Source organism: Bubalus bubalis, chromosome 21 (assembly GCF_019923935.1).
Source record: "Bubalus bubalis isolate 160015118507 breed Murrah chromosome 21, NDDB_SH_1, whole genome shotgun sequence".
Lineage (NCBI taxonomy): Eukaryota > Metazoa > Chordata > Mammalia > Artiodactyla > Bovidae > Bubalus > Bubalus bubalis.
Genome location: NC_059177.1, coordinates 39536031 through 39562870, shown reverse-complemented (window position 1 = coordinate 39562870; position 26840 = coordinate 39536031). Strand labels below are relative to the sequence as shown.

The window sequence follows — 26840 nt, the reverse complement described above, 5'->3', positions numbered from 1 at the left end:
TAGAGCTGAGTTCTTGATTTCAGAAGTCTGAAGTGGTTGTAAATAAAGTAATAAGTTTCCATGGATTAGGGAGTCTTTATAACATTCAGGGTTGTATTGTCTAGTTAATCCTGTTAGCACTGGTTATACATGGCTGCTGCTGCTGCTGCTAAGTCGCTTCAGTTGTGTCCGACTGTGTGTGACCCCACAGCCGGCAGCCCACCAGGCTCCCCAGTCCGCCGGATTCTCCAGGCAAGAACACTGGAGTGGGTTGCCATCTCCTTTTCCATGGCTATTTCCATTTAAATTAGAATCAAATGAAAAATCACACTAGTTGAAATTCAAATTCTTGGTAGACACAAATGGCTAATGGCTACCTTTTTACACTGTTCAAGATACAGAACTTTTCCATCTTTGCACAAAAGACTTCTGGACAGTGCTATTCAGAGGAGTTATAGGTTACAGGCAAGAGCAGTTAACATTTACTGAGTCTGTCTCAGGCACTGGGGGGAATTGCTTTGTCTCTGTTGACTGCTGTTCACACCAGCCCTCTGAGATACGCCCTTTTTACAGAAAGCAAAGTCTCTGTGGAGAAGTGGCTTCCCAAGGAGCAAGTTAGAGGCCTCTCCTGCGTAGTGACCCCTGTCTGCCTGTCCCACCCTCCTAGTCACTGGAGCTCAGTTTGAAAGTGGGACAATCTGATACTTGCATGCATTCCCCTAAGTGGAAAGCATTAGGTGCAGATGCTCATTTAAGATCTTCCTGAAAAACTTGCATGTGCATCAAGTGTTCAAGATTCTCAAATTCAGGAATGGCCCCATAGACCTCATTTCACTTTGTTGGTCTTGGGGAGTTATAGCTCTTAAGCATGAATTTTGCCAAGGATCTGTATCTTTGCCTAAAATAAGAACTGACAGTGATTGACTTGTGTACCTGTGTGTGTTCTCTCCGGAGTTCAGTGTATTGAATTTTTCACTGAAAGGGTGTTGCTCAAAAACTGGCCACAAGGCATGCTTAAGTCCAGGTTCTAGGGTCACAACAGAGAATAAAATACACAGAATTCCATTTTTACCTGGTGGAGACTGACAGTGTTACATGCACAAAATAATATGTAATCTCATCAAGTAATACTATAAAAAATACTCTTAACTCCAGCAAAGGGAAGCGAGGCCTACATGGGGTATCCCTGAATCTGAGAAGCTTGTGTATGTCTGAAAAGCATGCATATGTCTTGGATCATATGCACATTTTTTCAGGAAGACCTTAAATCAACACCTGTACTTAATGCTTTCCACTTATGAGAATGGATGCCAGTATCAGGTTCTCCCTTAAAGTCTGTCCTCCACGATGCTGTAAGAAAGAGTTGCCCCTTTCTAGCTAGCTACGGATCCATTTCCTGAACAGAGCAAGTATTCTAGGATGAGCTTGTGGCAGCCTGTGTTGTGCAGATTTCCTAAGGTATTACAGGACCAGGTGAGTGGCATGTTGTTCAGCCCTCTCTGAAGACTGGAGAGGAGAAATAGAAAGCTTGACAAGTTGACCATTCTGGAAGTCTTTGCATGAAATCATAAAGGAAGGCATCACAACTCTGGTTGTGGTGAAAAGCCCATATCTCATATTGTGTGGAGGCAATGAATGATAGCCAGGCTGCAGTAAAGACGTGATCAGATTGCTTTCATTATTACTGTTGTATTTTTGAGGTCCCTGGTGACTATTCCATGTGTCAATCCTTTGACCTAAGAGGCTGTTATGAAATAATACCTATCTCAGTATTGCTAACCATGAAGAACCCTCCAGAATAGCTGATCAAGCTGCTGTAGCATCATGAGAAAATTTAGTTACCTGGTGTGAACCGTGGTAAGTCACTTCAGAGTTGAGCAGGGCATAGCACACTTTCTTGGGCGATCACTTTTAACAGAGGGAGTGGAAAGGAAAATAGAGCTGTGAATGATGACAGACAGCTAATCGTAAACCAGCTTTTTGTCAAATATCAGCAGCTAAGTATTTTACTTATGTACCTGTTTTAATAATGACCACAGGTTCCTCCTAGAATGGATTCCGTACCTTCTGTGTATGGCTTAAACAAAAAGTATACTGTGTGTTGGCGGGGGAGGGGGGCGGGGTATAAGAGTGTATAATGTGTCTGTACATGTCACAGTGCCCTTAACTTACTACAGAGCACGTGGTTATTATCTACTTGCTGTGTTCCAAGCCCTCTTGTTCATGTTTAGATACAAAGACAGATTCATGTGGTCACTGCTTCCAGGAAGTCAAAGTCTCTTTTCTTCTCTGTTTTGAAAATGAAATCCATTATCAGTGATAGTCAGTGACTTAGAAGGTTGAATATACCAACATTGAATACATTTATCCTGATACTTCTATATTACTATAGAAGTATTACTCTCTACTGAGAGCTTGAAAAAGGTGTAAGGTCATTCATATACCAGGGTGACCCAGAAATACTCTTTGTTTAAATTGGAATGATAACATCTTATGTAAGTATTTACATCTCCATTTAAATTGTGTTCAGACTTGCATTATTGTAGCTCCCTCCATCTCCAATTCAGGATTCAAATCCAGATGCCTATTTATGGTGAAGGTCATGTGAGAAGCACATTTCTCCCCAAAGAAAAGTTGGAATTATCATTGTGTCTTTTTCCTACCCTGGAGTCTCTCTCATATCCAAGACTAATTCCAAAGGAATTTGTCATTACTGTTGACAGGAGACTTTGTTTTTGGAATATTTTTTTGCTTTAAGTTTTTTCTCCTAGATTTTTTCTTTAATCTAACAGCTCTGATTGATGCCAACTTTTCCAGGTCTCCATCTATATATAAAAAGGGTAGATTTGGGATTCCCCATCCCTCTGATGGAGGAGAAGGCAATGGCACCCCACTCCAGTACTCTTGCCTGGAAAATCCCATGGACAGAGGAGCCTGGTAGGCTGCAGTCCATGGGGTTGCTAAGAGTCGGACACGACTGAACAACTTCCCCTTTCACTTTTCACTTTCATGCATTGGAGAAGGAAATGGCAACCCACTCCAGTGTTCTTGCCTGAAGAATCCCGGGGATGGGGGAGCCTGGTGGGCTGCTGTCTGTGGGCTCGCACAGAGTTGGACACGACTGAAGTGGCTTGGCAGCATCCCTCTGATGGAAATGCAGATTAAATTATAAAAGACAGTATGCTCCTATTACAAATGTATTATTTAACATCACTATTATATTAAAATGTTTTTCCCAATTAAAAATGCTTAGTATGAAACAGCTGTTTATTATTAAAATTTTACTTAAAATAAGATAACCACACTCCATTTTTTAAAGTAAGTAGTTTTTTGTAGTAAGAAAGGAACACCATGCTCTTTTACATTATCTTTTTTTGGCTTATTCAAATACATCATGATTTCACGGTAGTAAATTATTTTTCCTAATTTCATCATGCAGACTACGACAAAATGCATAGATTCTCAATTAAGTAATTTGTCTAAAGGTAGCTGCAACTGAGTGCTGCCCTTTGCGGAATATGTTTTACTGGATCTTAAGAGCATTTAAGATCCCTTTTTTCATAGGAATTGCTTGACATTTACATATTTTAAGTGATTTTCATGAATCAAGTGCAGCTGTAATATAAAAGGTAGAAAATATACACTTTCAGGGTTCAAAGACACTTCAGTGGGTTGTAGAATGCTTAAAATACAAGTTCAGATGAATATTTGGTATTTGATTTTGAGCTCTCATTACAGAACAAAATAGATTTATGCAGTGAGAGGACAGGAAATATAATAATGAAAAATATATTAATTGATTTCAGATTTCTGTCTGTAAAATCTTGGTCATAAATACAGTTATTAGAATCTATGTTTATGGTCTTGAATTTGATAGAGAGAGAGTTATTCATCTAGAAAGCCAGCAGTCCCACCATTTATCATAATGGATTGTGAATTTATATTTCTGGAACTTACAAGTGTGATGTATGTCTCTTTTTGGTCAGGACATTTACTGCAGGAATTAATTTTAGACATTGGGAGACTTTTATGACCATTTCAACTGTTAGTTACTTAAAGATTTAAATAATTTTACTGATTTCTTGGTGTAGCCTTTTCAAGAAGAGTTTCTGTGAACAAAAAGAGTGTCATCAGTATGGAATCGTTTGAGTATCTCTGTGTTTCCGTCTGAACTGAGTTTCATTGTAAGCAGTCTTTGGCAGAGGGCCAAGTAAAGGTGATTGTTCAGAGAGTTTTCCCCAGTCTATGCCACCTGTGTTCAGTAGGTTGCTAAAAGACTTTTTAGGGCAGCAAAGTCCTGGTGGCAAGGAAGGTCGGGAATTGCTGAGGTGAACATAGTAGTGCGGGTATTTTTACTGCAGGATTTGTCATAACCTCTAATAATCCACTCTTACTAAAGAATTGGATAGGTCTCCTTCATTGTGCACTCACACACTCCATTAGGAAGAGAGGGGAAGACAGAAGAGGCAGAGGGCTCTGGGGTGGGGAGTATGTGGGTTGGAGATTGGCTCTCATGAGCCAGATTATATTGGGAGAAAAAAGGAATAGCAGGTCCTCAGATTGGGACGGTAGAACACATTTCCATACATTGCCACAAGGAATGAGGCAATGCAGATTCGCTCTTGATTGAGAATCACTGCTGTGCTAGTCACTTAGTCGTGTCAGACTCTTTTCTACCCCATCGACTGTAGCCTGCCAGGCTCCTCTGTCCATGGAGATTCTCCAGGCAAGAATACTGGAGTGGGTTGCCATGCCCCTCTCCAAGGAATCTTTCCAACCCAAAGATCAAACCCAGGTCTCCCATACTGCTGGTGGATTCTTTACTTCCTGAGCCACCAGCGAAGCCCAAAACATAATAATAATGGGTCATAACAGGATAGCGTATCATGGAATTTTTAGATGGTAAAATTGACTATAGTGTTTGACCTGACAAGCTTTTTAAGATAATTGTGAAAATTTCCTTACTGCAAGTGAGTGACTTTAAGTATTTCTTACCTTTTTTCTTGGGAGGGGGTAACAAATGTGGCATAGATTTCATTTCCCTTTGATTTCTGCCATGTCAGCCTTCGAAAGCATGGATGAAATTGATTGTAACTCACACTGGAGATGAAGAACAATGATTAGTTGTCGAATTAATCCCTGGGTTGGAAAGATCCCTTGGAGGACAGAGCGGCAACCCATTCTGTCCAGTTTTCTTGCTTGATAATCTCGTGGACAGAGGAGCCTGGCTGAGCTGCAGTTCATGGGGTTGCAAAGACATGACTGATCATGCACACACACTTACATGTTCACCCCTGATCTGTATAGTTAAAAGATGTTGCCTGAATTAAAGCACAAAAGTAGACAAGCCCATACTATTCCTTATCTGACTATGTTGGCCTGCCGCATATACAACCATGCATACATATAGTTTTTGGTGGGTCTGATTGTGGGCCTAATTTTTTGGATAATTTTCTTAATGTTGCCTACACATTTTCCCCCTGCATATAATCTCATTCCATTCAGAACATCTCTAATTTCGGTGGAAATGGCTTCATAAAGAATTTAAAACGAGCTGTGATTTGAGGTCTTCTTCTTCTTAAAAAAAAAAAAAAAAAAAAAAAAACGGAAATTAGATTTATCCAGGTTAGAATTTTATCTAGAATTATAGCTTAATAACTCTTAATATTTTCTAATTCATATTTGAATGCAATTAAAAGTTGGCTTTTTAATTTTGGGAGTGTAAAGTGAGCTTTTTTAACTTTGCTTTTTGCTTACCAGGGCATCTTTTTTCTTGGCATGGACAGGAGTGCCCTCTGTCACACCTTTTTTTTTTTAACCTTTTGCCCTTGGGTCCTGTGCCTTTAAACTCTGTGGGCAGAATGTTCTCCCTTCCCCATTTACTTTCCCCTGGACCGCAAGGTTATCACTCTCTCTGACTCTTGTTTCTCTCCTAAGACAGCTGCACCTCAGTATCTGCCGTGGTCTGCTTTACTTCTCCTTGTGCCTCATATTTGGGGAGGTTGATGCAAGGTGGGGAGAGTCGAGTTCAGTGAAAAGAAAGTGAATTCTTTTCTCTCTTTTACACCCTACAATGCCTTTTTTAAAAAGCAGAACAAAGCGAAAATAAGATACATTATGATGAAACTTCGACACTTGACCATAATTAAGCTTTTAGTTCCCATAATGTTGAGTGGAGGCTGGAAAATCTGCCAAACCTCTTATTCTATGTTCAGCTTAAGTTTGCTCTGGCACCTCAGAAGGAAGTAAAAAAGGGTTGCAGAAACTGGAGGATTTTATCTTATCCTTTAAAAAAAAAAAGCTTTGTATACTTTGAATGGCATATTAATTTCATATTCTGGTAGTTCTTTGAGTTTTGTTTAAACCACGCAAGCTGATCATATGTGACTTCTGTGTGTTAATGCATATTTAAAGATCCTTAAGGTGCTAGGGGTTAGTACTTGAATCTTCAGTTTCTCTCATAATGTATTTTGTTTTGCAGTTTAGTTACCATGGAGATGAGATATAAATCTTAATACCAAAAATAATTATTGTACCGACACAACTCAAATTTGCCACCTTGCCTTAGTGTGTTCTTTGCTACATCAGTGAACTGTTTTTGGAACAAGGTTAAAATGATACCATATTCCTGTTTTCTCTCTTTCTCCATTTTCTTTCCTAAAGGATTAGGGTAGCTTGAACAGATAGAAAAGCTGTGATAACTATTTTAACTTTTGTTCACACACACACACACGTGGTTTTCTTTTTTAAATGTTTGTTTTTTGGTAACATTCTGTTAATCTAGAATAGATAATTTATCTGGATCAATACATAAAAATTCATGTTTTAAAAAAATAACCTGATGGACTTCCCTAGTGGTCCAGTGGTTAAGAATTCACTTGCCAAAGCAGGAGACATGGGTTCATTCCCTGGTCTGAGAAGATCCCACCTGCCACGAGGCACCTGAGCCTGTACGCCACAACTACCAAGCTGGTGTTCTAGAGCCTGTGCTCTGCAACAAGAAAAGCCAACGCAGTTAGAAACCAACACACTGCAACTGGAGAAGTGACCCCTGCTGGCTACAAATAGAGAAAGCCTGTGCACAGCAATGAAGATCCAGCACAGTCAAAAATAAATAAATAAATTTATTAAAAAAAAAATCATGTCATTCTATCATATAGATGTAGTCAGACCGTAAGTTATCTGCGCATTCCTCATTGATTAGCATTTGCATTGTATCCCGCTCTCTGACACCAGTATTAATCCTGACGTGCTGGTGCTTCTGGTTTTGTAAAAGAGGGTGTCAAAAATAGGGCTGCTGGATCAAGGAATATGGTTTTATTTTTTTCCTGTGCCCTTTGGTAGTTGGCTTTTAAGATTTCATTCTTTATCACAAAGAATGGAAGAAATGAGTGGAACAGCTCCATAATACAGAGGCTGAAAATAAGCGAATCGATCAACCATGAAAAATTGCTTTTATTGGCAAACATCAGATGTTGGTTTGCAGAAAAGGCGGTTGCTTGTCTTATCAAGTATATGTCTTGAGGGCTGGTGTAGGGTACTGTGGCAGGTATGTTTCTTTGGGGGAACTGAATCTATGCTATAAACTCTTTGAAAGGGTTTCCAGACAAATGTAGTCATGTGGAAACTATTCAGAAAAAAAGTGACAGAATCTTTACAATAATAATTACTTCTGAATTAGAGACTCAGGAGATGGAATTTTAGCAGATATGATATTTGAGAAATTGAAGTGATCCAATAGTTTGCTTGTTTTATTGTATGCTGTTCATAGCTTTGAAACCACTTTTCACTTGAGCTGAAGTAAAAGAGGGAGAAAGAGGAAAGATTAACCTATTAATCTTTTAATTAGTTGACCTACCTATTGATCAATGATAGCAAAGTAATAAAGAACTCCAGTTTGATAGAAAGAAATGGTGGAGATTCCAGGGTTGCTGTTGATTTGGAAGTTTGATACATGTAGCCAAAATGAGAACCTTTGGATTGAAGGTGTTTATTGGAAAAATATTAATTTATTGAATATTACTTTTGTATATAGGTGTTTCAGGTGAATGATGTCTCTTAATTTCTTCCATAAGTCCTGAGGGGAGGGCATGGTTACTACGGTGACTTTTAGGTTTGAAAATCAAGGAATAGAGAGTTAAGTAACTTGGCTTTTGCGAATGACTTTATTCTCAGATCCCAGAAAAGGGCTTATTAAATAAGCACATAGTAAAAAGTTGGTCTATGAGTTAAGAAAACTTCAAAGCTTCTACTTGTCTATCCATGCCAGGCTTTGAGAGTGTCTAAGAGATTCCATTCCTTCCCTAAAGTGGACCACACAGAACACAGCAAAACATGATGCTGAAGGTTTTTTTCCCTCAAAACCTAGTTAATTTTCCAATGCAGAGTCTGAATGACTAAGAGGTCTCCACAGGGTGAGACATTCATGCTAGTCTGGATAGTACGCTGGGACAGGACCAGACAGCATCATTATTCATTTATATGCTTCAACTAATCCTTTTTGCAGAAGACAGTTCGGGTATATATAAATATCTCACCTGGAGTCTGTTGCTGGCACTTGGAAATTTGGCTTTTTATGTAAGTAATGTGAGAGTCCGTGCTGGAGCTCTTGTGTGAGTCTCACCAGAGCAGCACCAGACTGCACCTGGGGCTCACCAGTTTCCTATTCATTACACTGGCTATGTCTTGACCACTCTCTTGGGAGGTTTCAGTGTTAAAATCGTTGTTTCATAATCAGCGTCAATATAATCGACACCCGGAATGTTGCATGGGTTTGTGCAGGCAGCCAGCAGGGAGTGAAGTGTGTCTGCCTGCTCGAGTCTGCTCCCTACTCCCTGTCCACAGGTGACTATTGAGCAACTCCTCAGGTTATTGTGAAATCACAGTCCTATAAAGGTTGTTAAAACAAGATCGAAATCAATGCCTCAGTGACCCAGGGTTTGCACTGTATCTGATCTTGTCTTCTAGTGAAGAGTTTATTCTTTCATAATTTAATTGCCGCCTTGTTCCAAGTTGGGCTCCTTTTTGTGCCGTCTGTAGTTCTCAGTTTCCAGCAAGTGTCCTCTATCCTCACCCCCAATTAATCATTTTGATCATCTTGTCATTATGCCTGATGCTTTTATTCCTTAAAGAAAATTCTTTCAACTTTTTAACTTGCAAGACTGTAGGAAAGCTTGTGAAACAGCATAGATATGGCTGCCTCATTTCCTGAACGTGGATGTGTCTTCTTAAAAGGAAAGACTTCCCAGTGGTAAGGAATCCACCTGCCAATGTAGGAGACGTTGGTTTGATTCCTGGATCGGGAAGATCTCCTGGACAACGAAATGGCAACCCACTTCAATATTCTTGCCTGGGAAATCCCATGGACAGAGGCATCTTTCGGGCTATAGTCAATGGAGTTTGAAAAGAGATGACTGAGTGACTCAACAACAACTTTTAAAAAATACTACAATAGAGTTACTAGAAAAATGTTGGGGAAATCTTCTTTTGATAACTTAGCTGATATAAAAAGATAAGCTCAGTCTTATCAAAGGCTCACCAGCCTTAAAAATAGCTTCACATATCTAGCTCATTTCTGTGTAAAATAAACACTGTAAGACCTTGGCTGAGTTGAAGGTTCTGATTACAGTGTATTAGTTTGGTCTGGATCCCTACTGCGTCTCCAGTAGGGAGTGATGTGGAGGCCAAGAGATACTGAAAGTAGTATTAGACAGTACTGTATTAGTATTAGAAAATCAGAAATAGTATTTTCTAATACTTTTAAACTACTAGAAAATAGTATTAGATGGTACTTCTGTCCTGTCTAAACGTACTTTTACCAGTTTTTTCCCCTTTCCGTGAATGAGAGCCATGAAATTGATTTACTTCCTTAAATGGTTAGATGATTTCTGTTAACCCCAAGTTCCCATTATGATTGGAATTTTGAATTTAGTTTTCTTGAAAAGGTTGTTACTGACACAGGTCCTTCCCCTGTTGCCAGAGGAGTAGAAATTCTAGGTATCACTTGATGGTTATGGGAAGGACCAGTTGTGTCTGTTACTTTCCCTTGATCAGACTTGAAACTCAGCAGCTACCATTGAGAGGGAGCCAGGAAGCTACCTTCTGCCCTGGAACCTTACGAAGGGCTGCTCCACATTTTTTTCTATGCAACAAACCCTGTCCCTTTAGCTTGGATGCTCCAGTTTTTGATGTCCTGTGGTTGTGATGATCTGTAGCCTTACATTTTGCCACTCTTCCTCTATACTTCACACTTCAGCACCAAGAGCATTTGCCATTCCTGAACATTCTCTGATTTTCCTCTGTTAGTTAAATCTTAATTTACACAGATTTTGGAATCTAGAATGGCTTCTTTTATTGTCTTTTAAAATCTTCCCTGTCCTATGTATTTCAAAAACCACTTCTTTGCCTAAATGTTGCCGGATTTTAAAATTTTGATCCAATTTGACCTAATGACTACATGCTTCTATAACTTTGCTTATTTATTATTTTTGCACTGAATTTTTAGCTAGTTATTGACTGGACTGCTTTGCTTTGCGTACTTGTTTGTGACATTCTTGAGAGGCAAGCTTCAAGTTTGCTTCCTCTTTGAAAATTTGCTGGGCCTGGCTTGGTACCACACAGAGAGAAGTTCCTAAATAAATATTTCAAGGGCTTTATTGAATTACGTGTCTCTGTGGAACACAGAAATAACATTTCTTCTAATCAATAAATAATAAAATATTTACTTGGCAGCTTTATTTTGTAAAGATCCATATCAGTGCTGTATAGTGGAATTCTTTTTGATGATGGAAATATTCTGTCCTGTGCTAACTAACACAGTAGCCAGTAACCAGACATGGCCTTTGAGCACCAGAAATTTGGCTAGTGTAACCCAGAAACAGAATTTTAAACTTAATTTAATTTTAATTAACTTTAAATTTAAATAGTGGCTATTGGCTGGCAGTTACTGTCTTGTACAGCACAGGCAGAGAAATATTTTAACTTGGGTCATTTCCTCTTTCATTTCAGCCATCTTTATTAAACACCTATTAGGTAATGATACTTTTTCTAGACCATGAAGATACCAGATATGTTTATTAATTCCAGGACTCAGGAAGCCCTTGGAATACTGCAGAGAAGCTGACAAGATCCCTGTAGTCATTGATACAGGACACAGAGTGTGAAGCCTCAAGATAGAATTGGGAACATATAGAAGAGGGTGCTATAAATCTATGGATCATTTGTAGCTAAAATCATGAAACTGTGGGCAGTACTGGAGAGGTCAGGGTGGGCATCACAGAGGAGGGTCACTTGAAGTGAGCCTGTCTACTGGGACACAGCAAGAGTGCATTGGCAATCTGTTTCTAGATGCTTGAAACATGGTAGATGTTCCTCAAGCGAGCGATTAACTGTATCCGAAGAAGACTCCCATCAAAGTCCTATTACTTCGTCCATTTCTTTGACTCTAAGTTGTAGCACTTAAACTTCCAAGGCTTCAGGTACCTGGTGTACTTAGCTTATATAGTTGACCCTTGGACAACCAAAGGTTTATCTGAGTATAATTTATAGTTGGTCCTCTGTGTCAGCGGTTCCTTTGCATGCGAGGATTCAGCCAGCCATGGACCATGTAGTTCTGTAGTATTTCCTAGTGAAAAACGCTCACCTATAAGTAGACCTGGAACGATTCAAACCACTGTTCTATAAGGGTCAACTGTAATTGAATCTTCACTGTCTAACACAATGCCTGTCATGTGGAAGGGGCACAGGAAACGCATTCCTTCACTGATTCACTCATTCATCTATATGGCAAACACCTGATGGTCTGCTCCAGTCCAGGTGCTGCGGCTGCACTGGAGAACATGACCCTTTAGGTCCCAGGTTCTATGAGACCCACATTAGTGGGTCATTTGGGCAAGAAATTCCTGAATATCAATAGATAAAACTGCTCTACGGTAGCCACGAAGGAAATTAATGGGCTTGTGATAGACAGAAGCTATAGGTGATCTATTTTACGTAGACAGTAAATGAAAATCTCCTAATCATGTGATGCTTAGGGAGAAAGAATTCCAGGCTGAAAGAGCCAGTCCAACAAAGATCAGGTGGTGGGAGAAAGTGCATGAGTTGCTCTACATCTTGCCGAAGGCTCTGACAGTCTGAGTAAAGTAAGGGGGATTGGCATCCTCTGAGTTGAGGCCCCAGAGGGAGGGACGGAGACAGGCAGGAGCCAGATTCTACAAAATCTTCTAGGATGTATGACACAGAATGAAATCCTAAGGAATCTGAGAAATCATTAAGGGTGGGCAGTATTTATATTTTTTCAAGAAGATTGACGTACATACACACACACTCAAAAGGATACAAGTGTGCAGAGTCTTAGTTGATCTTAAAATTTCCTGTACACTTGTGGTCACTTGTGTTGATATTTTGAGGTAGCCTCCTCTTGGCCTTAGATGAAGATCCATTAAGAAACTGCACAGAGTTCTACATTCTCATGGGAGTGCTTGAAGCTAAGCAGACTGGGGGAACATCTGATGAATCCTTGGAGAAGCAAAAATGGAGGACATAATACTGCACAAGTAGGTTTTGACTCCTGGTCTAATTTTAAGTGTTAGGAGAGGCAGTAATTGGCCAAAAGAGTGTGATTGTCCCTAATTGCCTCCCTAATGACACAAGCCAGTGTTGGGAGCTGAAGACCTGGTGCTTGGCACTGTATGTCCCGGATGACTTGACCCTAGAGAGAGGAGACGAAACTATCTCCCAGGGATGAGCCTTTTTTAAGTCCTCCAGGCAGTGGGGATGCTGACAGGGGGAGTTGAGTCATGTACATTATGTAGAAGGACTTTGCAGGAAGGGACACATGAGCCAGCTCAGAGTACCCATCCGATCAAACCTTCTAGCTTTAGGAAGATTGATTTCTGAACTTGTCTTATTTAAGCCTTTGCCATAATCAGTAGAGTATGCCAAGAAGTTGAAGTAGCATAGATGCTGTTGCATTATATTCATATTTCCTCTTCTCTTTTCAAACCCCCGTTTTTTGTTTTGTTTGCGTTCCTTTTTTTGCACGTGGGCGTGCATTTCACCTGCTGGCACCTGCAGGTCTTTGCTTGAGGGTTCTCCAGGGCCACAGGAACCTGCACATGACAGTTGGGGAGGGCCGGGGAAAGCCATGCCCTGGAGCCAGTAGCTTTCAGCCATGGATTGATCAGATTTGAATAATACTCCCTGTCTCCCCGTTGTTTCCTGGGTCACCTCTCAAATGAAGTACTGCTACTTGAGTCTTGTCTTCAGGGTCTGTTTCTGGGGAATCCTAGGCTAAGAGGATATTAAGAAGAGTTGACACAACAACTTCACGGCCACAGAACTTCATTACCAGATAAGGAAGTCACATATGAAACCAAGGTTGCATTTCTCTGAAAAAGACAAAGTCAGGATTATTGTATAAAGTATAATCAGGTCATGAGAATTTGCTCGAAATTAGTCATTTAATCAGTAGCTCTAGGTGATGCCTTTGAACTGTGGTGTTGGAGAAGACCCTTGAGATTCCCTTGGACTGCAAGGAGATCCAACCAGTCCAACCTAAAGGAGATCAGTCCTGGGTGTTCATTGGAAGGACTGATGATGAAGCTGAAACTCCAATACTTTGGCCACCTGATGCGAAGAGTTGACTCATTGGAAAAGACCCTGATGCTGGGAGAGATTGAGGGCAGGAGGAGAAGGGGACGACAGAGGATGAGATGGTTGGATGGCATCACCGACTCGATGGACATGGGTTTGGGTGGACTCCGGGAGTTGGTGATGGACAGGGAGGCCTGGTGTGCTGCAGTCCATGGGGTCGCAAAGAGTTGGACACGACTGAGTGACTGAACTGAACTGAACTGAAATGCTTTGGAACTTGTTGGTCCAGCCACTGAGGTGGTCATCACTAGTTGTATAAAGTCCACTTTTCATTGCACATCACTAATCTGATCAATAAATGGTTCGTTGGTGTTGCATAGAATGAAAAGACACTTCAAAACGATTCATTTTTTGGATTTGCGATCAGTTCATGTGACACCAGAGAAGGCAGTGGCAACACACTCTAGGACTCTTGCCTGGAGAATCCCGTGGATGGAGGAGCCTGGTAGGCTGCAGTCCATGGGGTCTCGAAGAGTCGGACATGACTGAGCGACTTCACTTTCACTTTTCACTTTCATGCATGGAGAAGGAAATGGGAACCCACTCCAGTGTTCTTGCCTGGAGAGTCCCAGGGACAGGGGACCCTGGTGGGCTGCCGTCTATGGGGTTGCACAGAGTTGGACGTAAGTGACTTAGCAGCAGCTAGGTGATGACAATCAGACTTTGCTTTGTCATTTTGCAGGAAGGACCTTTTTGTAAAGTGAAGCTGGAAGATAGAATATTGAGTGGGGGACAGGCAGACATTTAGGTGCTTTGTGAAAACTTTGGGAGTGCTCCATGGAGGCTGTCATGAGTGTCCTGTGTGACACAAGTCGGAGGCAAACTAGATTCTACTTCATTTGGTCTACAAATTGTGTGTCTGTCTTTAAACTAGCTTCTACTTTTTATTTAAAATTAATTTTTTTCCCCCTCTGTGTGGCATATAGAATCTTAGTTCCCCAACTGGGGATTGTCTGTAGCTCCTGCTGTGGAAGCACAGAGTCCTCACCACTGGACTGCCAGGGTATTCCTGGTTTTCTAACTTTTAAAAATTGGGGATTTTCATTTAAAAGGCCACTATTAATGTCTTCCTTCAATGAAAATCACAGTGCGCACATTCTAAATGGAACTGTGAAAGTGAGACATTCTGACCACATGGAGCCCTCCTTCCTGCACGACTAGCGCTCCTTTCTAGTCCCACCTTGCTGCTCCGTCATTTCTTTCACTGGGCATTTTCCATTATCCGTCTGGTCTAGGGAGATAGTTGAATTTTCATCTATGATCTAAGAATCTTTTTCAGTTCGTTCACTATTTGAAAAACTTCTTAAGGCACTCCTGCCAATTAGCTTTCAATATGAAGATAAAAGATCTGTGAAATTAAAATGCATCTCTGTCCCATCTTCTTTGTTTTAGAGAGTGATCTACTTAATGGTGTGATACTATGAGTTAATGGGGTTCTGTTAACGAAAACATTGATTAGCTAAGAGCTGTCCCAGAACGGGCCTCCAGAAGGAATGGGGAGGGATTTTTGTTATTATATAGCTCTTAGAGTGTCTAACTTGGGTCTCTAGTTAGTTAATTTCAGCTGACTTCAGAGTGTCTGCCAAAAAGTTGAGGGAACGTGTAGATATTAAAAGGATTTGGATACAAAAGGTTCTGTGATGACCTCTGTAGGGAGAAGGATGATGTTGCTGTTACATACTGGGAAATTCATCACTGATTTCCTTCTGCCTACACTTAAAAAGTTCATAAACCTTTAGGAGTGGAAGAGCCAGTGAAATGGAACTTGCATAGTGGTTCCTATAAAATTGGTTTACTTGTGTGTGCATTTCAGTTAAACCATTGAAGGATGACTGGGTTTATGAGCATTCAAAGTCTTGTTTTTCTTTGGGAATAAATGATAGGAAAAAAACCCCTGTAACTTCAGTTTGAGGACTGTCCTTTGAAAGATCATTGTTTCAAGTCCATTGTATTTTCTGGAGACTGATGAGGACTATTCTCTGTGGGGCAACAGATTTGGGACACATGGCATTTCTTCTCCTGTTTTGGTCCCTTCACTGAAGAAAATTTTGTCTGTCATGATGGTAGGCTTTTTACCAGCATGATAACAAGATTTAGTTTTAAATATACGCAAAGAGTTGATTTTCAACTGAATTGTGAGGAGTGTTGATTACTTCAATTAACTGAATTGTTTAATAACTATTCTTCCCATTTTTCTTAATAAATGTGATTTAAATCTGTCAGGGCTTCTGCGTATCAGTAGTTGACCAGTGGTGCCTCTGAGTGAATATAATTCCCGTTGTGAGCAAAGATGCTTACATCTTTGTAGGTAATTTGTAGAAGTGCTGTGTTAAAAGGGAAACATGCATTCCAGCATGACGTTTTAGGATTTGTACAGCAAGGAGCAAGGTCCTTCGTGCTTCCGTCTTTCTTTCGCTTTCATTGAAACATTTTTATAAACATTGTTACTTATCTGGCTGTGCCAGGTCTTGTCTGAGGTACGTGGGAGCTTTAGTTGTGGCACGTGGGGTCTAGTTCCCTGACCAAGGATCAAACCTAGGCCCCCTGCATTGGGAGCACAGAGTCTTAGCCACTGGGCCTCCGGGGAAGTCCCTAAAACTTGTTTTGCATTTGCTACGTCAGGCATTGTTTATTTTCCCAACTATCACTAGGCTCATTTGACAAAACTATCAGTGCTAATTTAATAATAGATGATTACAGTGCTTTATGCATCAGCTGAATCATGTGTTAAATCAGTCAATAAATTGAGTGTGAACCATCAGCTAGGCTGGTGAACCCTACCTTCCCACTCAGGTGGGATGGAAGTTAGACATGAGACAAATAATGTCACCGCACATTGATTTAGAGGAAGAGTTTGGTGTGTAGTTAAACAAGCGTGTAGGGTGAGCCAGAAACTGGGAAGTGGTAAGGAATAGAGAAAGCAGTGGTGGTAATTGAGGCAGGGTAGTCTAGAGGGACAAGGATCAAAGAGAATATTTAAGAAGAAGATGTAACCTAGTTGACCTGGGTCGTCACAGAGCTCTTGCTTGCCAGTGTGATATTTCAGCTCAAGGTTATATCCAGGATGTGCCGTTTCTTCCTAGGGTAACCACTACATGAGCGTGGTTGTTTGTATCATTTTGTAATTCACTTTTAAAAGTATATATTTATATTATCCACTCTGTGCTAACTACTGTCCTGGATCCTTAATGGGTGTTCACTGCAGTTCGGGTGGGAGACACAGAGGACAATTCACATGCTTTGGAACTCAGCTAGAAATTGTCCTAAGGTATTAGATGGTGACAAAGAAAATTTGTGGGTAAGAAGGTGATTCTTGTCCTGAATCACAGGGAATCACAGAGATCACCTGGCTGAGAAACACTGGATAAAGTGTGTTGGTCTTTGAGAATGATATTGTTTTCAGTGGGATAGGACCTGTTTGCAGCATATTTGATGCAGCGGACAAAGTGTGAGAATGATGTGGAGATCAGAGCTGGCCAGGTTCACACTGGGGAGATGCTGACACGCCCCAAGCCCTGGAATGAATTTGAGGGCAGGCAGTGGAGGTCCACGAGCTTGGATTTCCAACCAGGAGCCTTCTTGTTGGGAGCCTTTGTGCCATGTCTTGAAATTTGAAACGGAGAACTAAGAACTGAATCTGTGAAGGAGATTGACTGGGTTAATTTGGGGGTGCTAGCAGGGTGTCCTATTGGAAAAGTCCAGCAGGCCATTGGCTATTTGAGCCTGAGGTTTGGGGTGGGATGAAGATATGGGATTAGTTGAGATCATTGAAGGGTAATTTATACAGCAACATTCCCTTTGAGAAATACTGATTTTTAAGGAGCCGTTACTGGGAGAGAGACCTCAAAAGAGAAGGCTAGAGATGGTGAAACATGCACAGTGAGACTGGAGTTTTGGGTGAAGCACAAACTGTTAAAGAAATTTTGAGGAGGAGCCTTAATTGGTGCCACTGGAGCCTGACTCATAGGACTCTGCCTCCTTTACTGAGCACTTGACCTGCAGGGCAAAGCTACATGATAGTTGGGGTGGGGTGGGGGGTTTATTGGTCAAGAAGTAGCTGCTGCTGCTGCTGCTAACTTGCTTCAGTCATGTCCGACTCTGTGCGACCCCATAGACGGCAACCCACCAGGCTTCGCCATCCCTGGGATTCTCCAGGCAAGAACACTGGAGTGGTTGCCATTTCCTTCTCCAGTGCATGAAAGTGAAAAGTGAAAGTGAAGTCGCTCAGTTGTATCTGACTCCTAGCAACCCCATGGACTGCAGCCCACCAGGCTCCTCCGTCCATGGGATCTTCCAGGCAAGAAATAGCTGTTCTCTAATAGTTTTCTAAATGTGTATCATCATAGATAAATGTTTTTGATTCTGCAAAGGCATATTTTTAACCTCAGAAATATGTGTGTGTGTGTGTGTGTGTGTGTGTGTGTAAAAGGTATCATAGATTATTCCTGGAAAGGGTACCGTAAATAGAGAAATTGAGGCAGACTTACAAGCTGCCATCTGTGTTTTACCGTTAGCTTTTATGAGGCACAAAACTAGGTGTAAGTTTGTTGATCTTCATAGTTAATCATTTTTAAGTTTCTTGTGCATGGTACTGGGAAATTAGAAGCTTGATAGTATCATCTGGTGATCATGATCTATTTCTTCTGCCTGCCCACAGCCCCCCCCCCCCCCCCCCCCGCCCCCACCTTTTTTACATGTAGAAGCAAATACCATTAACAACCAAAATGACCCATTTGCTCTCATTATGAGATACAATTCTTTTCAAGAATTTTAGTATGCATATCCTTGACCTTTTTTTGGAATTAAAAATTATCTTGAAAATTTACTGATCCATCTGTAATTTCTGTGGTGTGCTCAAGAACAGCTTAATAGTCTGAAAACGGATGAATTTAAAATTAGAGAGTTGAAGGTCGTAACCCAGCAGTGATAACTCAGCTAATGAAATATTCATTTCCAACTAGGAAGTGGCACTGTACATCAATATGTTGTCACTGTCTGTCATTGTTACGTAGAGTGCAGGTATATTTATGCATTTATAAATAGCAGAGGGGGAAAAAAGAGGCTAATTACATGCAAAACTGTGATGGAAATTTTCAGGGCTGTGCTTCTAACAGGCAACTGCAAACCATTTTTCCAGGCCACGTTTATGAATTAAGTATAGGTTCTGCACATTAACCTCTGCTGTATTTGGTTTGCAGAGTGATGTAATTAGACAGAGGAAAATTCAGGAGATACACATGCTTTTTTAGGTCATATCCACACCAGGGGTTTGTTTATACAAATGTAAAATGAAGTGCAGAATTTACCACTTACCTCAGAAATTTAAACGAGAAACCCTTTGGGTTGAATAATCTAGAAAATTGTAGAAGATATATATTTATATAATTAGCTTTACCAGTTAGGAATGAATTTACTTTAGCAAAAATCAATGTAATTATCCAGATAATTCAAGCTAATTAAAGTCTTTCCCAAATCCTTAGATCTTCATTAGCTGCATATTTCTGGTAAAAGCAGATTTGGGGGTGTTAAATTAGCTTTATAATTTGTGTCAGTCTTGCTCTATTTTGTTGTAGACCTGGCTTCAGTTGATAGTGTGTTCTTCAGGGACAAGATACAGTGGGAAATATAAAACATTACCCATCATACCAGAAGCCTGCTCACCTTCCTATTGATAAACCTTAGACTACAGCAGCATGTTTATATCAACATATACACAGACAGCAATAAAGAATTCATTAGAGGTCATAGAAACAGGAGTGAGCGCATATGTAGTGTTGGGATAATATCCTAATGACCAGAGTGTTTTACACACACACACACACACACACACACACACGAGCGGTCACTGGAAATGAACTCAACCTCATCTCACCCCTTCCTTTTCTTTGATTTCTGTACTTCCCTTGGCCTGGCGGGAGCCTCCCCTTTCCGCTGTTGTAGCTACCCATTGCCCTTTTCCTGTAGCCCCCTCTCTAAACTGACAGTGTCAGCCAGTAGTTAGATTTATAAATAAGTGCCACCTTAAATGGATGTCCTATATAGATTCCCAAATCATATGTGCCTCTAGCCTTTTCTTCCCCTCCGCTGTGGAATTTCAGAAAACATACTTTTCCCCGGTTATCTGAGGGAGGTGGAGTAGGTGGTGTCAGATGTTCTCATCCTCTTGGTTGCTCAGAAATTAAAAGAGGAAAATTTGCCTTGGGCAGTTGTTCCTTTATTTTAGCTTCTGGAAATTGCATTTTGTTCTTTTTCTTCTGCCTCGTTCCCAGCTTCTAACATGAGAAGAGAACACAGCCTGTAGCTGGAGCCCACCTTGTGCCCAGGAAGGCATAATACAACCACACCTAGTTTTGTACAGTGTTTGGCTGTGGGTTGACTTGATAGCTGAGCCTTGCAAAGTGTTTTGTTATCAGTTAGTCACTAGTTACGGTCCTTTCCCTTTGGAGAGCTTTAAGAAAACTGTAAAATGGCCACTTGGGTTTGTCATAATTGTTGTAGGAATTCAAGGGTGGTTGGAGAGTCAAGGTAGGGGAGATCTGGAAAAGAGGAAAGAAACACACCCCATAGAGGGAGTGTTAGGAACAGGCAGGAGTATGATTTTTGGAGGAAAGGGCTGCTTTTACTTGCATGGTCCTTCTCTTTTTGTATTTGTATCTAAAGATTTTTAATTAAACATAAGGAATGACATCTGCCTATCAAGTTTGGGAATTACAATATATTTTACAGTAATTATTCTCTGTCTTATTATGTCAATTTGAATATGCTAAATCTGAGGAAAATTAGCATGTTGTCTCTGAAATGTCCCACTGGGAATAGAAGTTGCACACACTGTACCTGTGCTTAAATGACAGGGAAGAAAGATGTGCAGAGTTCTTCCTGAGTTACCACCGTGGTGATGTTCCATGTCTCATTGCCGGCTTTTCTACGCAAAGTACAGTTTCAGCTTTTAACATATTTCCCAAAGGGGTAAATAGTAGGTAATCTGATGTGTTCCCTACCCCTGTCTTGCCTCTCCCTCCTTTTCTCTCCCCATAGTAACCACTAGGTTATTCTCTATTTATATTCCTTATATTTCCTCTTGATGATTAAAGTTAAGGAAAATGACTTTGGAAAGAATCTAGCAACGAGAAAAACTCGGTGCAAGGAATATTGAATTCATGCTGTGACTCCCTTTTCTGCTTTTTTTCTGAGCGGACCTGATTGGGTCTGCTCAAAACATTTTCTCAGTTTGAGAAAACTTCTCTGTGTTTAGTTTCAGGGGATCGGTTACCTCATAGGTGTTTGAAATGGTGGAGGTTCCTAGTGGTATCATTACTCTTTCCATCTGCAGTGATCTGTGGAGGAAAAGGTCCCTGTGAACACGGAACTGTGCGGACGGTAACCAAGTCACTGGGATCTGCTTTATTAGATGCTTCTGGCGGGCGGTGGGGGGTGGGGGGGGGAGAGCACATAAATGCTTCCTCACTGACCTCATGGACTGTAAATGTCTGCCTTTGCCTGTTCTGGACCTTAATGATCATTTCTTATTAGAAGCCTTTTATTTTGATGTGATGGACCCAACGATATCACAGTGGTTCCTATGGAGTTGTTAAAGTCAATTTGTTCTTCGAAACTTCTTAAAAAGGCCGATTTATTGACTTGATGGGCTGTAAAGCTACTTCCATCTATGACAAGAATTACCATTTTAGGCAGGCATTCATGCCCACGATGGCTATACCTTGTTATCCAGTGGAGGCCTGTTAAAGTCTGGAATGTAGGCTGTTTATTCCCCCAAGGACACTGTCTCCACCGTTGTACTTGTGTCTTGAAGATGGTGCCTGATGTGCGGGAGAGTACCAACAAGTGGGTCTGTCTGAGAAAAATAAAGATCTGTGGTGGTTTAGTCACTCAGTCATGTCCGACTGTTGCGGCCCCAGGGACTGTAGCCTGCCAGGCTCCTCTGTCCATGGGATTCTCCAGGCAAGAAATTGGAGTGGGTTGCCATTTCCTTCTCCAGGGGATCTTCCTGATCCATGAATGGAAGCCAGGTCTCCTGCATTGCAGGCAGATTCTTTACCAGCTGAGCTACAAGGGAAGCCCTAAAGATCTGTAGCAATAATCAAAGCAACTCAAGACAATAGCTCCCAGTTTCAGAGACTGCTGCTGCTTATTGTTTCTTAAGAATTGGCTTGTTGGCCAACTTCTTCCCTTTCCCAGTTTAATAGCTATTTATTCCCATGGTTCCAACTCTTATTTTTCAGTATCAGAGGGTGCAACCTTAGTATCAAGGCTGGGATTCACATTTCATGCCACTTACATTCATAATCAATATTTTTAACTGCAGAAATCAGAGTATGTAGTATTTCAGAGCTCACTGCTTGTACTTGAGACAAAGTATTACAGTTTGTGATTTGTTAATACATGAACTGTATATTGTCACCCTGCATATTTAACTTATATGCAGAGTACATCATGAGAAACGCTGGGCTGGAAGAAGCACAAACTGGAATCAAGATTGCTGGGAGAAATATCAATAACCTCAGATATGCAGATGACACCACCCTTATGGCAGAAACTGAAGAGGAACTCAAAAGCCTCTTGATGAAAGTGAAAGAGGAGAGGGAAAAAGTTGGCTTAAAGCTCAACACTCAGAAAACGAAGATCATGGCATCCGGTCCCATCACTTCATGGGAAATAGATGGGGAAACAGTGGAAACAGTGTCAGACTTTCTTTTTTGGGCTCCAAAATCACTGCAGAGGGTGATTGCAGCCATGAAATTAAAAGACTCTTACTCCTTGGAAGGAAAGTTATGACCAACCTAGATAGCATATTCAAAAGCAGAGACATTACTTTGCCAACAAAGGTCCATCTAGTCCAGGCTATGGTTTTTCCAGTGGTCATGTATGGATGTGAGAGTTGGACTGTGAAGAAAGCCCAGCACTGAAGAATTGATGCTTTTGAACTGTGGTGTTGGATCTTGAGAGTCCCTTGGACTGCAAGAACATCCAGCCAGTCCATTCTAAAGGAGATCAGTCCTGGGTGTTCATTGGAAGGACTGATGCTGAGGCTGAAACTCCAATGCTTTGGCCACCTGATGCGAAGAGTTGACTCATTAGAAGAGACCCTGATGCTGGGAGGGATTGGGGGCAGGAGGAGAAGGGGATGACATGATGAGATGGCTGGATGGCATCACTGACTCGATGGACATGAGTTTGGATAAAGTCCAGGAGTTGGTGATGGACAGGGAGGCCTGGCGTGCTGCGATTCATGGGGTCACAAAGAGTCGGACATGACTGAGCACCTGAACTGAACTGTTTTAAGAAATGTATTACCTAATAAGATTTCATGTGAAATGAAAGTTGCTCAGTTGTGTCTGACTCTTTGCAACTGCATAGACTATATTGTCCATGGAATTCTCCAGGCCAGAATACTGGAGTGGGTGACCTTTCCCTTTTCCAGAGGATCTTTCCAACCCAGAGATCGAGGTCTCCTGCATTGCAGGCGGATTCTTTACCAACTGAGTCACAAGGGAAGGGATCAAGACTCCAGGTCATTTCAGTGAGCCTGGTACTTTCCAGATCTCATAGGAGGTGTGACAACTATGTTAATGTAGAAGTTGTCATGAATGCACTTGACATTTTGAGAGTCCTGCAGCGTCTGTCATGTGAATGGTTTCTGATGATTATTCTCAAGTATGTACTGCTAAAAGTACTGAGGTGTTGCTTAGGTTCGTAAATGGAAAGAAATGCTTAATTCAATAACCAGTGTAATGTCGTTGAGAATAAAAATAATTGTTTTTTCCTTCCGAGTTCTTACTACAGGTTGTTCTAGACCAAGGTCACAAACTTTTCCTGTAACGCCAACATGACAAATACTTCGGACTCTGTTGGGTAGATAGCCCCTGCTACAGCTAGTCAGCTCTGCCTCGTGAAAGCAGCCAGAGACAGTGCCTCGACCAGTGATCATGGCTGTGTTCCAGTAAGACTTGATTTAGACAGATGGAGATCTGACCTTTGCCCATGGCCATTGTTTGCTGGTCCTTTTCTGGAGGAAATTTCTTCTTGCCAAGACTCACTTATCACTGTTGGTGACAGAGTCTCACTTTGGGCCTTAATCACGGATACTGCTGTTTGTTATGCACATGACTTGCTTATCGTTCGTGTTTGGGTGCTGTGTTCATCTTACGTTTCTTTTGCACTACATTCAATTTAGTGAACATATGCCTCAAGCCCTGCCGTCTCTGGTGTCTTAAGATACAAAAAGATGATTAAGACATACTGTCTGCCCTTACAGAACCTTATAGTGGTTGGGGAGATCAACACATAAATGGGTAACTTTACTGTTGTTATTGCTAGAGTAGCTATGCATAAAATGTTACTGGGTCCACAAACAGGACAAAAATTAATACCACATTTCTTCTTCAGGTGACGTCTCAGTCCCTTGCACTCAGTCCTTTTTATAGGAAAGAGTTTTCTCTTTTCATGGCCCGATGTATCGGAAAATCAATCTATATCTAAATAAATGTTTTATTTAAAAAGAGCAGAGAGTTTAGAAATCATAAGTGTCTAGATTATGGTCATGGAGGGATTATTCACAGATAGTGATAGCAGATTACTTTGGATATGCTTTGTTTCAGAAGAGTAGGTATTAATTTTCGGTTTCTCTTTCAAATGAGGAGAGGTAAAGATGACATGTAAAACATAGTCCTCTAATCCGGGGGAGTGAATTTTGTGTGAAGAGTGCATTTCCACAGCTGGTGTATGCTACCTTGGTTAAGATCCTGTTCATCAGGTTATTCAGAGCTTCGCTTTGAGCAGCTCTTTCCTGTTACTATCAGGGTCTCTGTGGCCATGGGGTGTTTATCTGCTGGGTTTACTCCAGTGGATGGTGTTCACCTGAGCGTGAAGAGTTCACAGGCTACACCTGAGCTCCGTGGGGTAGACGTGCGATCACTTGGTGGGCTCTGTCCTGGGCGGCGGGCGTGGAGGATGACTGCCCTCGCCCTAGCTCACACCTAAACTGCAGGAAGCCTGAGGACTGAGTGTTTTTCCATTGGTTGAATGTCTTTATCCACTGAGGTTTTGGGATGTACTGCTGCGTGGTGGGCTAGTAGGATTTGTATGGTCAGGCCACTCACGATGGCTGTTGTCTTGTCCTCTGTCCATCCTCTGGCTGACCAGTGCTTGCTTCACCTGTACTTAGGTGTGGGACTGATCTTCCTAGGTACTTGCCCCAGGCCCCAGCTGTGGACTGTTCTTATCAAAGGGGTGGTGCACTCCTCCACTGGTTTCCATGGTAACTAATGAGCCCACCTGAAGTCAATGTCAGTTCCTTTATTACTGGTAATCCACCCTCCCCCTCCACACTCCTCAGGGAGCGAAGATGACTTAGGCCGCCATGTCTTGCCCTCTGTGTACTGCTCGAGGTGGGGTGTTGCTCCAGGACCTTGCTTCAGACCTGTAAGCTCTCACATCCGTTTAACTATTGATGTCTCTGTTGTTGACTCCGAGCTCTTTCTTTGGCCTTTAAACGGCACAAGCACAAGCTTGTAGACCCGCGGGGTGCAGCCCAACAAGTTGCTGGTTTCTTCCCTGCATTGTCACAAGCCCAGGGTCCATGTGAGAGCTATCTTGTCTTCACAGCTATCCTAAGACCCTGTTTATCATGAACTTGCAGTGGAATGAAAGGTGCTTTTGTCCAGTCAGATCAGATCAGATCAGTCACTCAGTCGTGTCCGACTCTTTGCAACCCCATGAAATGCAGCACTGCGACCCCATGAATCGCAGCACGCCAGGCCTCCCTGTCCATCACCAACTCCCGGAGTTCACTCAGACTCACGTCCATCGAGTCAGTGATGCCATCCAGCCATCTCATCCTCTGTCGTCCCCTTCTCCTCCTGCCCCCAATCCCTCCCAGCATCAGAGTCTTTTCCAATGAGTCAATTCTTCGCATGAGGCGGCCAAAGTACTGGAGTTTCAGCTTTAGCATCATTCCTTCCAAAGAAATCCCAGGGCTGATCTCCTTCAGAATGGACTGGTTGGATCTCCTTGCAGTCCAAGGGACTCGCAAGAGTCTTCTCCAACACCACAGTTCAAAAGCATCAATTCTTCAGCACTCAGCCTTCTTCACAGTCCAACTCTCACATCCATATGTGACCACTGGAAAAACCATAGCCTTGACTAGATGGACCTTTGTTGGCAAAGTAATGTCTTTGCTTTTGAATATACTATCTAGGTTGGTCATAACTTTCCTTCCAAGGAGTAAGCGTCTTTTAATTTGATGGCTGCAGTCACCATCTGCAGTGATTTTGGAGCCCGGAAAAATAAAGTCTGACACTGTTTCCACTGTTTCCCCATCTATTTCCCATGAAGTGATGGGACTGGATGCCATGATCTTCGTTTTCTGAATGTTGAGCTTTAAGCCAACTTTTTCCCTCTCCTCTTTCACTTTCATCAAGAGGCTTTTGAGTTCCTCTTCACTTTCTGCCATAAGGGTGGTGTCATCTGCATATCTGAGGTTATTGATATTTCTCCCGGCAATCTTGATTCCAGTTTGTGTTTCTTCCAGTGGTTTGGTTTAAAATCATACTTGATGGCAAAACTCAGGCCAGAAGCTATTCTTCTGAAAACATCAACATTGAGTTTGTTTCAGCTTCAAGAGTTAGAGTAAGAACTATTGTGGAGAACAGAATTGCTGTTGATATGTTACTTACCTTCATGGTTAGACTCTGGATCAAATATTTCTTCTAAAGTGATGAATATATAGTTTCTATACATGTGCGTGCTTGCTAAGTCACCTCAGTCATGTACAACTCTTGGTGACCCTGTGGACTGTATCCTGCCGGGCTCCTCTGTCCATGGCGTTCTCCAGGCAAGAATACTGGAGTGGGTTGTCATGCTCTCCTCAGGGGGGTCTTCCCAGTCCAGGGGTTGAATCCATGTCTGTTGTGTCTCCTGCATTGGCAGGCAAGTTCTTTACCACTAGCACCACCTGGGAGGCCCTATATGTTTACATGTACAAGTGACTAAATGTGTCTGGGGTACCGGACCCTTATAGCTACTTACTTTGCCATTGATTTCACACTTTGCTTCACTGAGAGAACTTCTCGGTCTCTGAACGCCTTCCATCTCTAAAGTACTTTGGCTTCTCTGATTTTTTTTTTTGTTATTGTTAGTTTTTTCTTGGAATTCAGTTATTCATGTTGTGATTTATTTATTTTATGTGGGAA

General features: G+C 41.6%; 1 protein-coding gene across 6 annotated transcripts in view; it reads left to right on the top strand.

The window, feature by feature from the left end:
- PTPRG (protein tyrosine phosphatase receptor type G) overlaps positions 1-26840 on the top strand; it is a 786384-nt gene that overhangs the window by 215060 nt on the left and 544484 nt on the right. The window contains exon 1 of one of the 6 annotated variants that reach the window (XM_044934035.2): positions 22904-25071. The exons of the other annotated variants lie outside the window; for them this stretch is intronic. The gene's annotated coding sequence lies outside the window, so the exon portion shown is untranslated. Of the gene's footprint in view, positions 1-22903; positions 25072-26840 lie in introns of those variants that run through there. 6 annotated transcript variants of the gene reach the window in all.